The sequence below is a fragment of the Dermacentor silvarum genome, chromosome 10, assembly GCF_013339745.2.
Source record: "Dermacentor silvarum isolate Dsil-2018 chromosome 10, BIME_Dsil_1.4, whole genome shotgun sequence".
In the NCBI taxonomy this organism is placed as follows: domain Eukaryota; kingdom Metazoa; phylum Arthropoda; class Arachnida; order Ixodida; family Ixodidae; genus Dermacentor; species Dermacentor silvarum.
Genome location: NC_051163.1, coordinates 156,887,331 through 156,899,947, shown reverse-complemented (window position 1 = coordinate 156,899,947; position 12,617 = coordinate 156,887,331). Strand labels below are relative to the sequence as shown.

General features: G+C 45.7%; 1 pseudogene; it reads right to left on the bottom strand.

Annotated features, from left to right (window-relative positions):
* Positions 1-9,973: 9,973 nt before the first annotated feature.
* On the bottom strand, positions 9,974-12,284 carry LOC119431951 (uncharacterized; annotated as a pseudogene).
* Between the last annotated feature and the right edge of the window lie 333 nt (positions 12,285-12,617).

The window sequence follows — 12,617 nt, the reverse complement described above, 5'->3', positions numbered from 1 at the left end:
TGTCTTTCATTTCCCTGAGCTCAGAAGCCAAGGATGGCTCCACAGAACTGCCGTTCCCTGTCTGGGTACACTCCATCTACGACTCTGAAGCGCCTCGCTGCCTGCCAGCCCGACAGGTTTTGCAGACCCAAGTTTCTCGCTTAGCTTGGCTCTTAGTCGCAAAAGTACTAGGTGCCAGTGGCGTAGCCAGAAATTTTGATCGGGGGGGGGGGGGGGGGGGGGCTCAGGTTGCAGCGCGGCATCCTCGTTATAGCATTTGTCGAGGGATCAAATGCATGAATAATAACTGCATTGCCAATTTCATTGTATATTAGATGCTGCAAACGAATTATTGAACGCTATGCACTGTCCATTAAAATATGTATGTTTTCATAACAGAATATATTCGTATGCCCCAGAAATTGTGGCAGAAATAACTGATATCAATGCTTCCGTGTTTTTTTTGTCTAATTACTAAGTACAGAAAACATCTCATGAACTTTAGAACTATTGACCCTTTTCGCGGAGCAGTTTCTTTTAGAGAAACGAGATGGCGCTCACGGCGGCGCGCCATACCTCTCCTCAGCGACCGCGCACGAATACGAAACCATTACCGATTCTACCTTGCTTCTGTGCGATCAGCTGTAGGAAATGCAACTGAGTTTTTGCTAACATACTGTGCTCCAATTATGCTAGATTGAATAATGTGGATTGAAGACGCGTGCAGTAGTTGGCTGCAAAAATAGTGACTGTTATGTTAAGGAATATAATGAATCTGTGTGGCGAAGTTCGCGGACCGCTGCTGCAACTGTCCGAACGTGTTACCGGCACTTCGGGATGTACAGCTTTCCTCGAGGATACAGAAATTTGCTCATCCACCAGCCTTGTATCGCTAACCTTTAAAGAAAGGGATTCATCCCCAGAACGTCGGCAAGAGTGAGTACCACTCGTTAAACAATGACAAAGGGAGTAGCACCGCTTCCTGTCGTAAGTTTCGCGCACGTTATCTATACACATCTGTCCAAATGGCCGGAAAACTTACGCCCACTGTATCGCCGACGTATCAAGAATAAGTGAATGGACGCACATTTGTATATATGCGCACTGTATACACACAATAAATGACGGACTACACCTATGGCGCACCAATGGTCGAAGCTGAATGTTTCGTGACGGTCCACAAGAGTAAGCAAGTTACTAGCTGTAATATATATTTGCTACAAGGTATTACAATGTACAAAATAGCTACGTTTCAAGCCTTGTGCGCAGCAAGAACAAATCTATCGGATTCGGAACTGAGCACACCCGCGAGCGATTAGGCAGAAAATAATCAAATAGTGGCTGCACCGAGGAACTTCACTGAGTCAGAAACTGACAAGCCACTGCTTCAAAATATTTGCCGAATAAAGAACAAAGAGCAAAACACACTAATCCTGACTGAATTCATAATCGCAAAGCTTAGAATGCATATTTAGCCCCGCTTTAAGAAGAAGCACCATATAAACTGCCTGCGCCGTTTGGACATAGCTCAATCAGCTCCGAAAGAGCTTTTGCATGTTCTCTCAAGCTGTGAGCAAAGCTTTGTGTCGTCCACCTAGTCACCATCTACGATATCTCCGAAAACAGAGGTTTTCTGAGCCGCGCCGGCGTCATACACTTCCATTGTAAACAAGGAGGCAACGGAGGCAGTTGAGGCAAGCAATGGACGCGTCACAACGTGATCAAATATGGCAGCGCCCACGGGATCGCCGCGAAAAGGGTCAATATCAGTTCGAAAGCAGCCAAGCAGTGCATGCAGCTTATATGAAAAACGTAAAGGCCATGAAATGAATAAGTTGAGGACAAATATTTTGATGAATCTTTGTCATTCAAGAACCTTGTTTACATTTTTTCTACATATGCAACGGCCAGGAAGAAACCTCAATGACGCTATCCCTCGTTGCAATCGATTGCGCAGGAGCAGCTGTAATTCGTCGTGTATTGTAATTACACCGAGATAATACTCGCAGCAGTGAGTACAAATAAAAAGTGGGAGTTCTGCAAAGTATATATTAGAAATGCGAAGATAGAATGGAATATAGAAATGCGAAGATACAACTTGCTAAAGGGCAAAAAAAGAGTCGCTGGAAACAAAGTTCACTGCTTGTATACACAAAACCTCGCAGAAAGATATTTAAATATACGTATGAGTCTCCAATAAATCTACGTATTTAAGCAAACGTCAGTGTATGTAATGCGTCAAATACGACAAATAAACATGTTGCTCAGTCACAGATAGGAAACTTTGAGCACAAAAAGACAGATGATCCTGGCAAAAACATAACTATGATCGCAGAAATCGTGATACGTACTTGGGCCATGCAGCGGTCGCGACAGTGCCATGTGGGTAGAATAATAAAGGAATAATGCATAAATCAGTACGAAAATGTGTAATTTAACTGCGTGCACAACGCCAACAATTATTCTGCACCCAAAATTAAACGAGGGTATTCCTTCGTTTCAAAAAAGAAATAAAAGCAGGTAGCTGAAAAGGAAAGAAAAGGACAAACGAAGGCCACAGATGATGCGGTAAGTTGAACTACCCAATATCCGAGTGTTTTTGGCGAACGCCGCGTAGGCCGGGCATTCAATGAGCAAGGTCGGTCAAAATTGGTTATTGGTATCCTCGTAATTTTTGTATTCGCGTGATAATTGTGATCATGATGCTAACTGCTAGAATAAACGGCGAAAATTTCTGCGGTTTTAAAAGTTAATTAAGAACTTATGGACCTGAAGAAACAGTGCTTTTTACTTGCATTGATTTTTGCTGCTTCGCTATCTAAAGGACAAACTTCTCTCTGCGGGAAAGTTGAGCGAAACGGTCACGTTGATGCCGACGTCTCTGTGGGTGTATAGAAGCGCCAGCCTAACCATGCGTTCCACAGGCATTGTAGAGCGCAAGTAGTTTTTTAGTAAACTCTTGTTTAAAAAAATATTCTCTCTGCGCTGGCAGTGGTCACTGGAAGGGTGACTAGAAGCTGCAGCAGTATTTACAAATTTACATAGAACCTGCTGTCGCAGTGAGAGATGGGCATCTATTCCGGCGCTAAAACCTAAAACACTCCCTTGATGTCGTTGGCATACTTGTTTAGGTACCTTGCAGGAACAGTAGGCTGTTCGATTCCAGCGACGTCCGTCGTTTTGTCAGGACGTATGGAGAAGCAGCCTGCTTTTGAATCTAAGCTTTCTTTGATAATGTCACCACAAATTTCTATAATTTGGTTTTGTGCGTCTGGGCTTAAATACGAGGCAATACTGGGGCAACTTTCCAAATGGTTCTTCAGATATGTATCTCCACAATCAGCTCGCATGCGAAGAAGCACTCTGAAAATGCCTGTATTTTCAGCAGGGGCATTGCTTAAATCCATAGGGCCCCTGTCCCTGTGGCCCCGGAGAGCCAGACCTAGTCGGCCGCAAAAAAAAAAAAAAAAAAAAAATCCTCAATAATAGGCCGTTCACTTTCTTCTGTTTTCTCATATTTTACTTCGCCTGCCCTGGTCCAGCTGATCAATCACATTGGGCACGCTTCCTGAAAATGTTTGGAGAAAATTATCAGCTGCTAGCTGATAGTCACGGTGATATTTAGTATTTTCGTGTGTGTGGGAGATTGCGAGCGCGCGATTCCATTTATGGAACGGCTTGGACACGAGCGTTTCAGGGCGCGCATGTTGGCCCAAGTTTATAAGAACATTAACCCCATAAAGTTCTAGAATTGAAAATATTTTAAAGCATGCCTTTGGAAATGTCAGCGCACCTTTCGCGTCAAAAGTTTATGAGAACTTTATGCGCTCCGTATATTCCGCGGCCGCTGCGAGATGCCGCAACGCGCCCGCTCGCTATCGAAAAGCCGTTGAAAGTTTGTGCTCGGATGGGGCTCCTTGCGTTACGTGACTCCAGGTGCAAGGGCGTTGTCACGAAATCCAGCCCGAGTTCGCAATGTTCGTGCCGAAATGTCTTTTCGAGCGTGAAAACGACATTGTAGACAAAATCCAGAATGATTGCCGGCGTCGGTGGTAGTTTTGGTCGGCGGTGCATGCCAGCACGAAAAAATTTCGGGGGGGGGGGGGGGGCTGAAGCCCCATCAGCCCCCCCCCCCCCTGGCTACGCGCCTGCTAGGTGCTATGTCTGAACAAGGTTGACCCAAATGGTAGCCATGTTTACATTCAGCGCATGGCATAAAACGATCATCATCGGGTAACGCACTGTGGCAAGCAATGCACACTTCAAATACCATGATAAAGGAATACGAGATACTTTCACGAGCTCTACGAGTCAGTCCGCCGGAGAAAGGTAAAAATAACCGAAATTCAAAGGCAACCTGGCTTTTCCTGGATGCAACCTCACCTGGCGGGCTCGTTCACCCGAGTCCAGCCACATCGTCAACGCCTGCAGTAGAAGCCGGTGACATAAATACGCCGCTTGCGCCGGTCATTTTCAGTGGGCACGAGAACAGTGCTACCGGCATGGCTCTTAATCGCTTCCCCTTGGTGATGCAGGTTGGTTCAAAACTATCGTTATATGCTAAGCAATCCAATTCCCTGTGTCTGCTACTGTTTCCGTGCCCACGGGTGTTGCGCGAGACGTTATGTGAATGTTTCTCTGTGACTTTTCTACTATTATGCTCCGGGGACATTGAGACTAACCCTGGCCCTCCGACTCGTTCTGAATCCCTTCTAGAAATCGATTACCTGCGTAAAGAACCGCTAAACAAATGAACGTTCTATTTGACTTAATTAAAGATGTGCATAATCGCTCACTTCAAAGTAGCAGGTTCCAAGCTGAATTTGCTGCAGATATTAAAGCGGTTAAGAACGGACAGAAAAGCTTAGATACTAAGATCAGGAGAACGAACAAAAGAGTAGAAGTGCTTGAACAAAGAACAAAATCGCTAGACCGGTACGAGGAACAACTCGTAACAATGCAAAAATCACTTGAAGAGCTCACTGCTAGAAATGAACTGTTAGAATCTCGACTGAATGAACAAGAAGATCGGTCACGTCGGGACAATTTAATCATATATGGTCTACCAGACACCAATGAAACTTGGCCACAAAGTGAACAGAAAATAGTGGCAACTTTTACCTCGGTTCTTGAAAGCTTTTCTTCCGACCTAATCCAGCGAGCACATCGAATTGGTCGCTTTGCACCGAATAAATGTCGGCCAGTAATTATAAAGTTCAGTTGCTTTAAAACCAAAGAACGGCTTCTTTCGATGCGCAAAGTGCTTAAACAAAAAGGCATGACTATAAGCGAAGACTTTTCGCCTGCTACACGCATCGCTAGAAAGAGGCTTTTCGATTTTGGTAAAAGCCAGGCTTCTTCTGAACCTTTCAAGCTCCGTCATGATAAGCTGTATCTGAATGGAAAGTGCTATTTCTTTAACGCTACTACTGCCTCCGTTCAAGAATTCGTGGCACAGCGCGACAACACGATCAACACTCGCAATCATTCTCCACATGCGACACGTGTATCATCGTAGGAAAACACGAGGGGCAGTGGCTGATTACCGTCATCACGTCCTCCAACATCAGTCCTGTTTACCAACGTTCGCAGCATTCTTAATAAATACGACCCCTTATCATCCGCAATAGACTCGTGCGACGCCCAAATTGTTGCCTTAACCGAAACATGGTTGCCACGTCATGTGAGTGACGCTGAAATTTTTCATTGTGCGCAGAACTACACTGTATATCGTTGCGATCGCGCTGCACACATAGGAAGCGGTGTTCTCCTGGCAATATCAAACGACATACCTTCATCTGCCATCAGCGTCATTGGGGTCCTGGAAACAGTCTGGGCTTCCATTATCCTTGGTCATCAAACCATATTAATAGGTGTGTTCTACCGCCCACCTTCTACGTCATCTTCATTTAAAAATGAATTTCATGACACTATTTGTCATGTACGCAATCGAATTCCTTCATCGCCCATAGTAGTCCTCGGTGACTTCAACTTTCCAAACATTATGTGGAACACTGACCAAACCTCGCTATCGCCTTTTTCCCAACAAGCTAAGGAATTTTTAGACTCATGCGCTGTTTTCTCGCTTTCACAACTCGTTACCGATCCTACGCGATCGTCTGCCAATGTAGCAAATACCCTTGACTTAATTCTAACGTCCCATCCCGACCAGATATCTTCAATCACACATTTACCTGGCATAAGCGATCATTGTCTTCTTCATTGCACTTTCAACTCATCAATTCCCAAAACCACTAAACAACGTAAGACTATACACGATTACAAAAACGCCGACTTCGACGCAATTAACACAGCATTAACCTCATTTCTAGAGGACTTCCTCCCTGATTTTGACAACCGTTCAGTTCAATCTAACTGGGACCTTTTCGTGTCTAAAGTAAACGAACTAACCAGCAAACACATATCGACTCGCAAAATTGTTTTAAATCCACAAGCCCCCTGGTATGGTCCGCATATCAGGCGGCTTGCCAATCGAAAGAAACGTTTCTTTCGCTTGGCTAAAAGCTCACCCACCGAATCGAGGTGGGCGACTGATAAATTAGCAGTTCATGCTTACGTAACTGCATTGCAGGTTGCTAAGCATAAATTTTTGTCTACCACTCTTCCATCGATGCTAACAAATAATGTGAAAAATTTTTGGAGAACTATCAATCCACCATCTAGTGAACACATCGCCTTGGATGACCCTTCAGGTTCCCGTCTTCCACCTGACCAGTGTGCTGGTCTCCTAAACGAAACCTTTGTCAAAAACTTTTCCACCAAGTGTAAAAGTATTCTGCCTGCCACACGTGAATATGACTATATACAAATGCCTCCAATTATTGTTGAAATGTCTGGTGTCCTAAAACTGATAAATTCTCTCGTTAATAATTTTTCTCCCGGCTATGATTCAATTAACACAAAATTCTTGAAAAGTACTAATGTTGTTAGTTCACTTATTCTTACAAAGCTTTTTCAGCAGTCCCTAGATACGTCAACACTAACTAAAGAATGGACGGTCGGGAAGGTGGTCCCTCTACATAAGTCAGGTAACAAACATTCACCAAATAACTACCGTCCCATTTCGTTAACAAGTACGTGTTGTAAACTACTAGAACATAGAATTTTTTCTAACCTTGTTAATTTTCTCGAGTATAATTCATTCTTCACCCCAGTTCAACACGGCTTTCGCAAAACATTTTCATGCGAAACACAACTGGTTTCATTCAGTCACGAGCTACGTCAAATTTTGGATCGTTCTTCTTTTGCCGATTGTATTTTTTTTAGATTTCTCTAAAGCGTTTGACAAGGTTTGCCACAGACTTCTCTTGTACAAATTAAATAAACTAAATCTACATCCTAACCTTCTCATGTGGATTAAGCGTTTTCTAACAAATCGCACTCAATTTGTTACAGCTAATGGTTTTAATTCTTCTTTCAGTGATGTACATTCTGGGGTTCCCCAAGGTTCAGTTCTGGGCCCTCTCCTTTTTCTCATCTATATTAATGACCTTCCTCCTACACTATCATCTAACGTACACTTATTCGCGGACGACTGTGTTATTTTTCGCGAAATAACCAATGAAACCGACATTAACAAGTTGCAACATGATCTTAATGCAATATCTAAATGGTGTGACTCGTGGTTAATGGAACTAAATACTAACAAAAGTAAAGTGCTGCGTGTTTCCCGTGTTTTTCACCAACAAGCCACTTACCAATTAAACAACGTTCCTTTAGAAACAGTCAACTCTTACAAGTACTTAGGTGTCCAATAACTATAAATCTGTCATGGGCAATTCACACCGAATACGTTATTAACAACGCTAACCGCATGTTAGGTTATTTACGCCGTAGCTTCTCTACCTCACCATCTAACCTAAAACATCTACTCTATAAAACGCTAATAAGTCCTAAATTAGAATATGCTACTTCTGTATGGGATCCCTGCCAGGATAACCTGAAAACGCGCTTAGAACTTGTCCAAAATAACTCAGTTCGATTTATCTTTTGTGATTATAACAGAACTGCGAGCATTTCATCCATGAAATCTAATCTTAGTCTTCCCTTGTTGTCTGTTCGACGTAGAATGGCACGTCTAATGCTCTTTCATAGGCTTTATCATCATCGTACACTGCACACGCATTTCTTTACCAGACCCCATTATGTATCACACCGTATTGATCATTGTCATAAAGTCGGAACCTATCTATGTAACACAAAGCAGTTTTCCAAGTCTAATTTCCCTCTAACATGTATAAATTGGAACCACCTTCCCAATGATATTGGAAATATTACTGATAACAGCCTTTTTCGTGAAACCTTAGCTAACATTATATAACAAGGAATTTATTTTTTGTGACACAGCAGCTAACAATCTATTGAAACCTGTTGTATTCTAGCAATGTGTTTTGTTCATATTAATCACTACATTTTGTTTACTTCGGATGTACGACACTTGCCTTTGTACCACTCCCCTCTATAATGCCTTTGGCCCTGAGGGTATTATAAATAAACTGTTCTTACCTAACAAGAAGAACAAGGCGATTATGACAGGATCACACGCTCCGCCGAACTGCAACCGATCGTTGGAGAACGCCCCGGTTTTACAGTTTCCAGTTTTTCGTGTGATGCTTTGATTGACCGGGACTTGACCATAGTTGATCGATGTCAGCTCAGCACATGCAAGTGTTAGGTGTCCGGTGGGTTGATGACGTCAGATGCTGCAGTGCTTGTGATCCATGCGAAGCACGGTACGTGCGACAGATAGACCAGGCACGTCGACCATTTTCGAGTGCTACGACGCAGGCAGACCTAACAAGAACAAGGCGATTATGACAGAATCACATGCTCCGTCGGACTCCGCCGGACTGAATAATCAATAAATCATTTATTTATCGTGCCCAGGAACAACCGTGAGGTCTAGGTGCTGTCGCACATAGAAAAAGAAATACAGCAGGGGAATATCAGTAAAAAACAATGAATAAAAAATAAGAATCTTGAAAAGAAAAGTGTACATACATGTAACCGTAGGCGCAAAATACCTGCAGTAATACAAAGGAGGAGAAGGAAAGTTGAACAATATGTGAAACTAAACAACGGAAATCTCAGAGCTGAACAAAGACAGTTGTGAAAAATATCACGGTCATGAAAGTGGGCGTTATAAAGACTTTTTATTTTGTGGACGATTGAGTGTTGGTGGTGACAGGCAGCAACATGGAAATGCCTGTGTTCTCTGGTGATCTTGCTCGGAATATGAAACTTGATACAACTGAGGAGTTCGGGGCACATGAGGATAACGTGAAGGAGTTTGAAAAGGAAAAGCAGGTCAGCGCGATTACGCCGGCAGCGAAGTAAGGGCAATGCCAATAATCCAACAGTGCAAGAGCAGGGCCCAGAGTCCGCGTTAGCAAAGCGGTGATGATATATGCTTAGAAACTTTTTCTGGACCCTATCTATAATGTCACTGTTGGATCTAGGAATGCCGTTCCAGACGACCGACGCGTATTCGAGTTGAGGAAGACAGATTGTTGTGTACAACTTACGGAACGGTGTAGGAGAATTGAATTCTCCCGACAGTCTGCAAACAGAGCCAAGAGTGCGCATGCCCGCATTGCAACGCGTTTAGCGTGAGCTGAAAAGTGTAAGGCTGTATCAAGAAGTACACCGAGATCATTGATCTCACGGACCTTTCACAGTGGTACAGAATCTACTGAATAAGAAAAAGAAATGCTTGCTGTTTTGCGGGTGAAAATCATGACTTTGGTCTTAGCAGCATTCAAGGTGAGCTTATTATCTGTGCACTGAAGTGACGCAACACAGTAGCGACAAGAATACTAAACAGTTTATTGCTCTGCGCTCGAGCTTTAAGTAACTGAAAAGCACGTGAGTAGCGACACCCGCTGCGGCCGAGCATATCGCTTCTTGCTGGTAGCTGATAAGAAACTTTGGCGCACAAGTGTGCTTTATCGACGACACTGCATCTCTTCCCCCTTCAAAAGCCCAGTCGCTCCGGCGGGCGTCTTGGTCGTATTGAGCGGCGAAGTAGCATTGGGCCCGCTTCCGATGCGCTCGTTTGTCGAGTCTCTACGGCCGGCTGGGGAGTCGCTGGACTGTAGTGCGCCGTTGCACTTGCTTCTCCAGTCTCCTCGGCCGGCTGCGTTCCCGTTTTACTACGGCCGAGCGTTGTTGCATTCTCCCTTTGCGTTGTCGCTTCCGCTAGCCGTGCCCGCAACTGATCCACATGACGGCGCTGTATTCCCAGGGGTGTCTCCAGCCTTACCATGCGATTCCCCTCTGTCGCTATCACCGTCCCTGGTAGCCATTTTCTCCCTCGCTGAAATTGGCGGGACCAGATGCGCTTTCCAGGTGGGAACAGTGGTTGTGTATTGGCTGACGGAAACTGTTCCTGGATCGCGTCAGCCTCTGTAGGTACCTCGCCTTCTGGGAAGTGTCCGGGGCTGGAATCCAAGGAGCAGTTGGGCGGGTGATTTGCCACTCTCGAGAGGCGTCGATCTGTAACGGAACAGAAAATGGGACAGCTTTTCTTGTAATGTGCCGCGTTTGTTTTTCTTGAGACCCTCTTTTATTGTTCGCACAGCCCGCTCCGCAAATCCATTTGATTCTGGATGGTATGGTGCCGTCCTGACGTGGCGTATTCAATTTTCCTGCAAAAACTTTGCCATTGCCCCGCTCGAGAACTGAGGACCGTTGTCCGACACCACACACTGCGGAATACCAAAACGGGCGAAACTTTCTCTCAGCAGCTGAACAGTTGTGTCTGTCGTCGCTGTTTTCACGGGCGTTGCTTCTATCCACTTGGTTTCCGCGTCAATTAGGATGAAGATTAGGTAACCATCTACAGGGCCTCCAAAATCCATATGCAATCGGTACCACCGCTTTCCCGTCTTAGGCCAAGGCGAAGGAACTTGCGCCGCAGGCATCGACCAACACTGCACGCACTGGGGGCAGCTTTTCACCAACCTTTCAATGTCATTGTCCAATCCGGGGTACCAAAATAACGTACGCGCAAGCCTCTTCATGGCCCCGATGCCTGGGTGCGTATCGTGCAGCTCGTTCAATAAGCACTGCCGGGCTGTCTCCGGCACGACCACACGATGACCCCAGTAAATGAGGCTATGGCTCACGACGAGCTCGCGTCGGCGGGTGAAGTACGGAAGCATATGCTGCTGCTCCTTGGCACTCCATGGCCAGCCACGCTCGATCCATTCCAGGACTTGCCGCAGTGTGCCGTCCTCCTGGGTCAGAGCAATCATTTGTTCAGATGGAAGGAGACTTGCATCTAAGCCCTGCGTGTAGAGCACATATTCCATTAGAACTTGACTTCCGCGTTCATGATCCCCTGGCAAAGGCATGCGACTGAGAGCGCCCGCGTTACCATTGTGCAGTCCTTTGCGGTATTCCAGATTGTATTGGTACGCTGATAGAAGGAGCGCCCAACGCTGAACTCGAGCTGCCGCCATCTGTGGAATCGGTTTGTCTGGGTGGAAGAGCCCGGTGAGTGGCTTGTGATCCGTTACTAACCTGAAAAGGTTGCCGAGCAGGAAATCGCGAAACTTAGAAATTCCAAACACCAAGGCCAGCGCTTCTTTCTCTATTTGTGAATAATTGCGTTCTGCTGACGTCAGCGTTCTTGAACGAAATGCTATCGGATGGTCCACGCCCTCAATGCGGTGAGATAACACTGCGCCTAAACCGTCTGATCACACTCATCACACTCTAGCCGCAATTCCTTCGGCGGATCGTAGTGAACCAGAAAACTTGCCTTTAACAAGGCACGCTTTGCTTCCTCAAAAGCTCTTTCCTGATCTTCTTTCCAGTTCCAGCGTTCGCCTTTCGCCAGCAACCGATAGAGCGGAGCCATGGTCGTAGCCAAATTGGGCAAAAACTTTGAGTAATAGGTTATTAGCCCCAGAAACGACCTAAGTTGGCTCACCGACTCTGGTTTTGGTGCAGCTGTTATGGCTTCGAGGTTGTCACGCAGCGGGTGAAGGCCGGGTTGCATCAATCTTGTGCCCCAGAAACTGCACTTCTTTCTCTCGGAACCGGCAATTGGCTTTGTTCAGCTGGAGGCCACTGTCCCGCAGTCTCTGCAACACTTGTCGAAACGTCGACGTGTCATGCTGTTTCTCGGCGATTATGATGTCGTCCAAGTATACGCGCACTCTTGGTAAGCCCCGCAATAACGACTCAATGCGCCGCTGGAACAGTGCGGGAGCAGACGAGATGCCGAAGGCTAATCGGTTGTACGAGTATAAGCCCTGGTGCTTGTTGATGACAGTCATCTTTTTAGCCTCTTCGTCAATAGGGAGCTGGTTATACACATTCCGCAAGTCCAGTGTAGTGAATACTTCTCCCCCGTAGAGCGCAGCAAAAATGTCATCCACCTTTGGCAAAGGGCTCCAGATGAGTGGCGGGGTTCACGGCGAGTTTAAAATCGCCACACAGCCTGATGTCCTCATTCTTCTTCACCACTGGTACAACCGGCGCCGCCCACTCGGAAACACTCACCGGCGACAGAACACCTTGCTGAACGAGGCGGTCAATTTCAGTGGAAACGGCCTTGCGAAGCGCGAACGGCACCGAAAGAGCCCTCAAAAACCGTGGCACCGCACCTT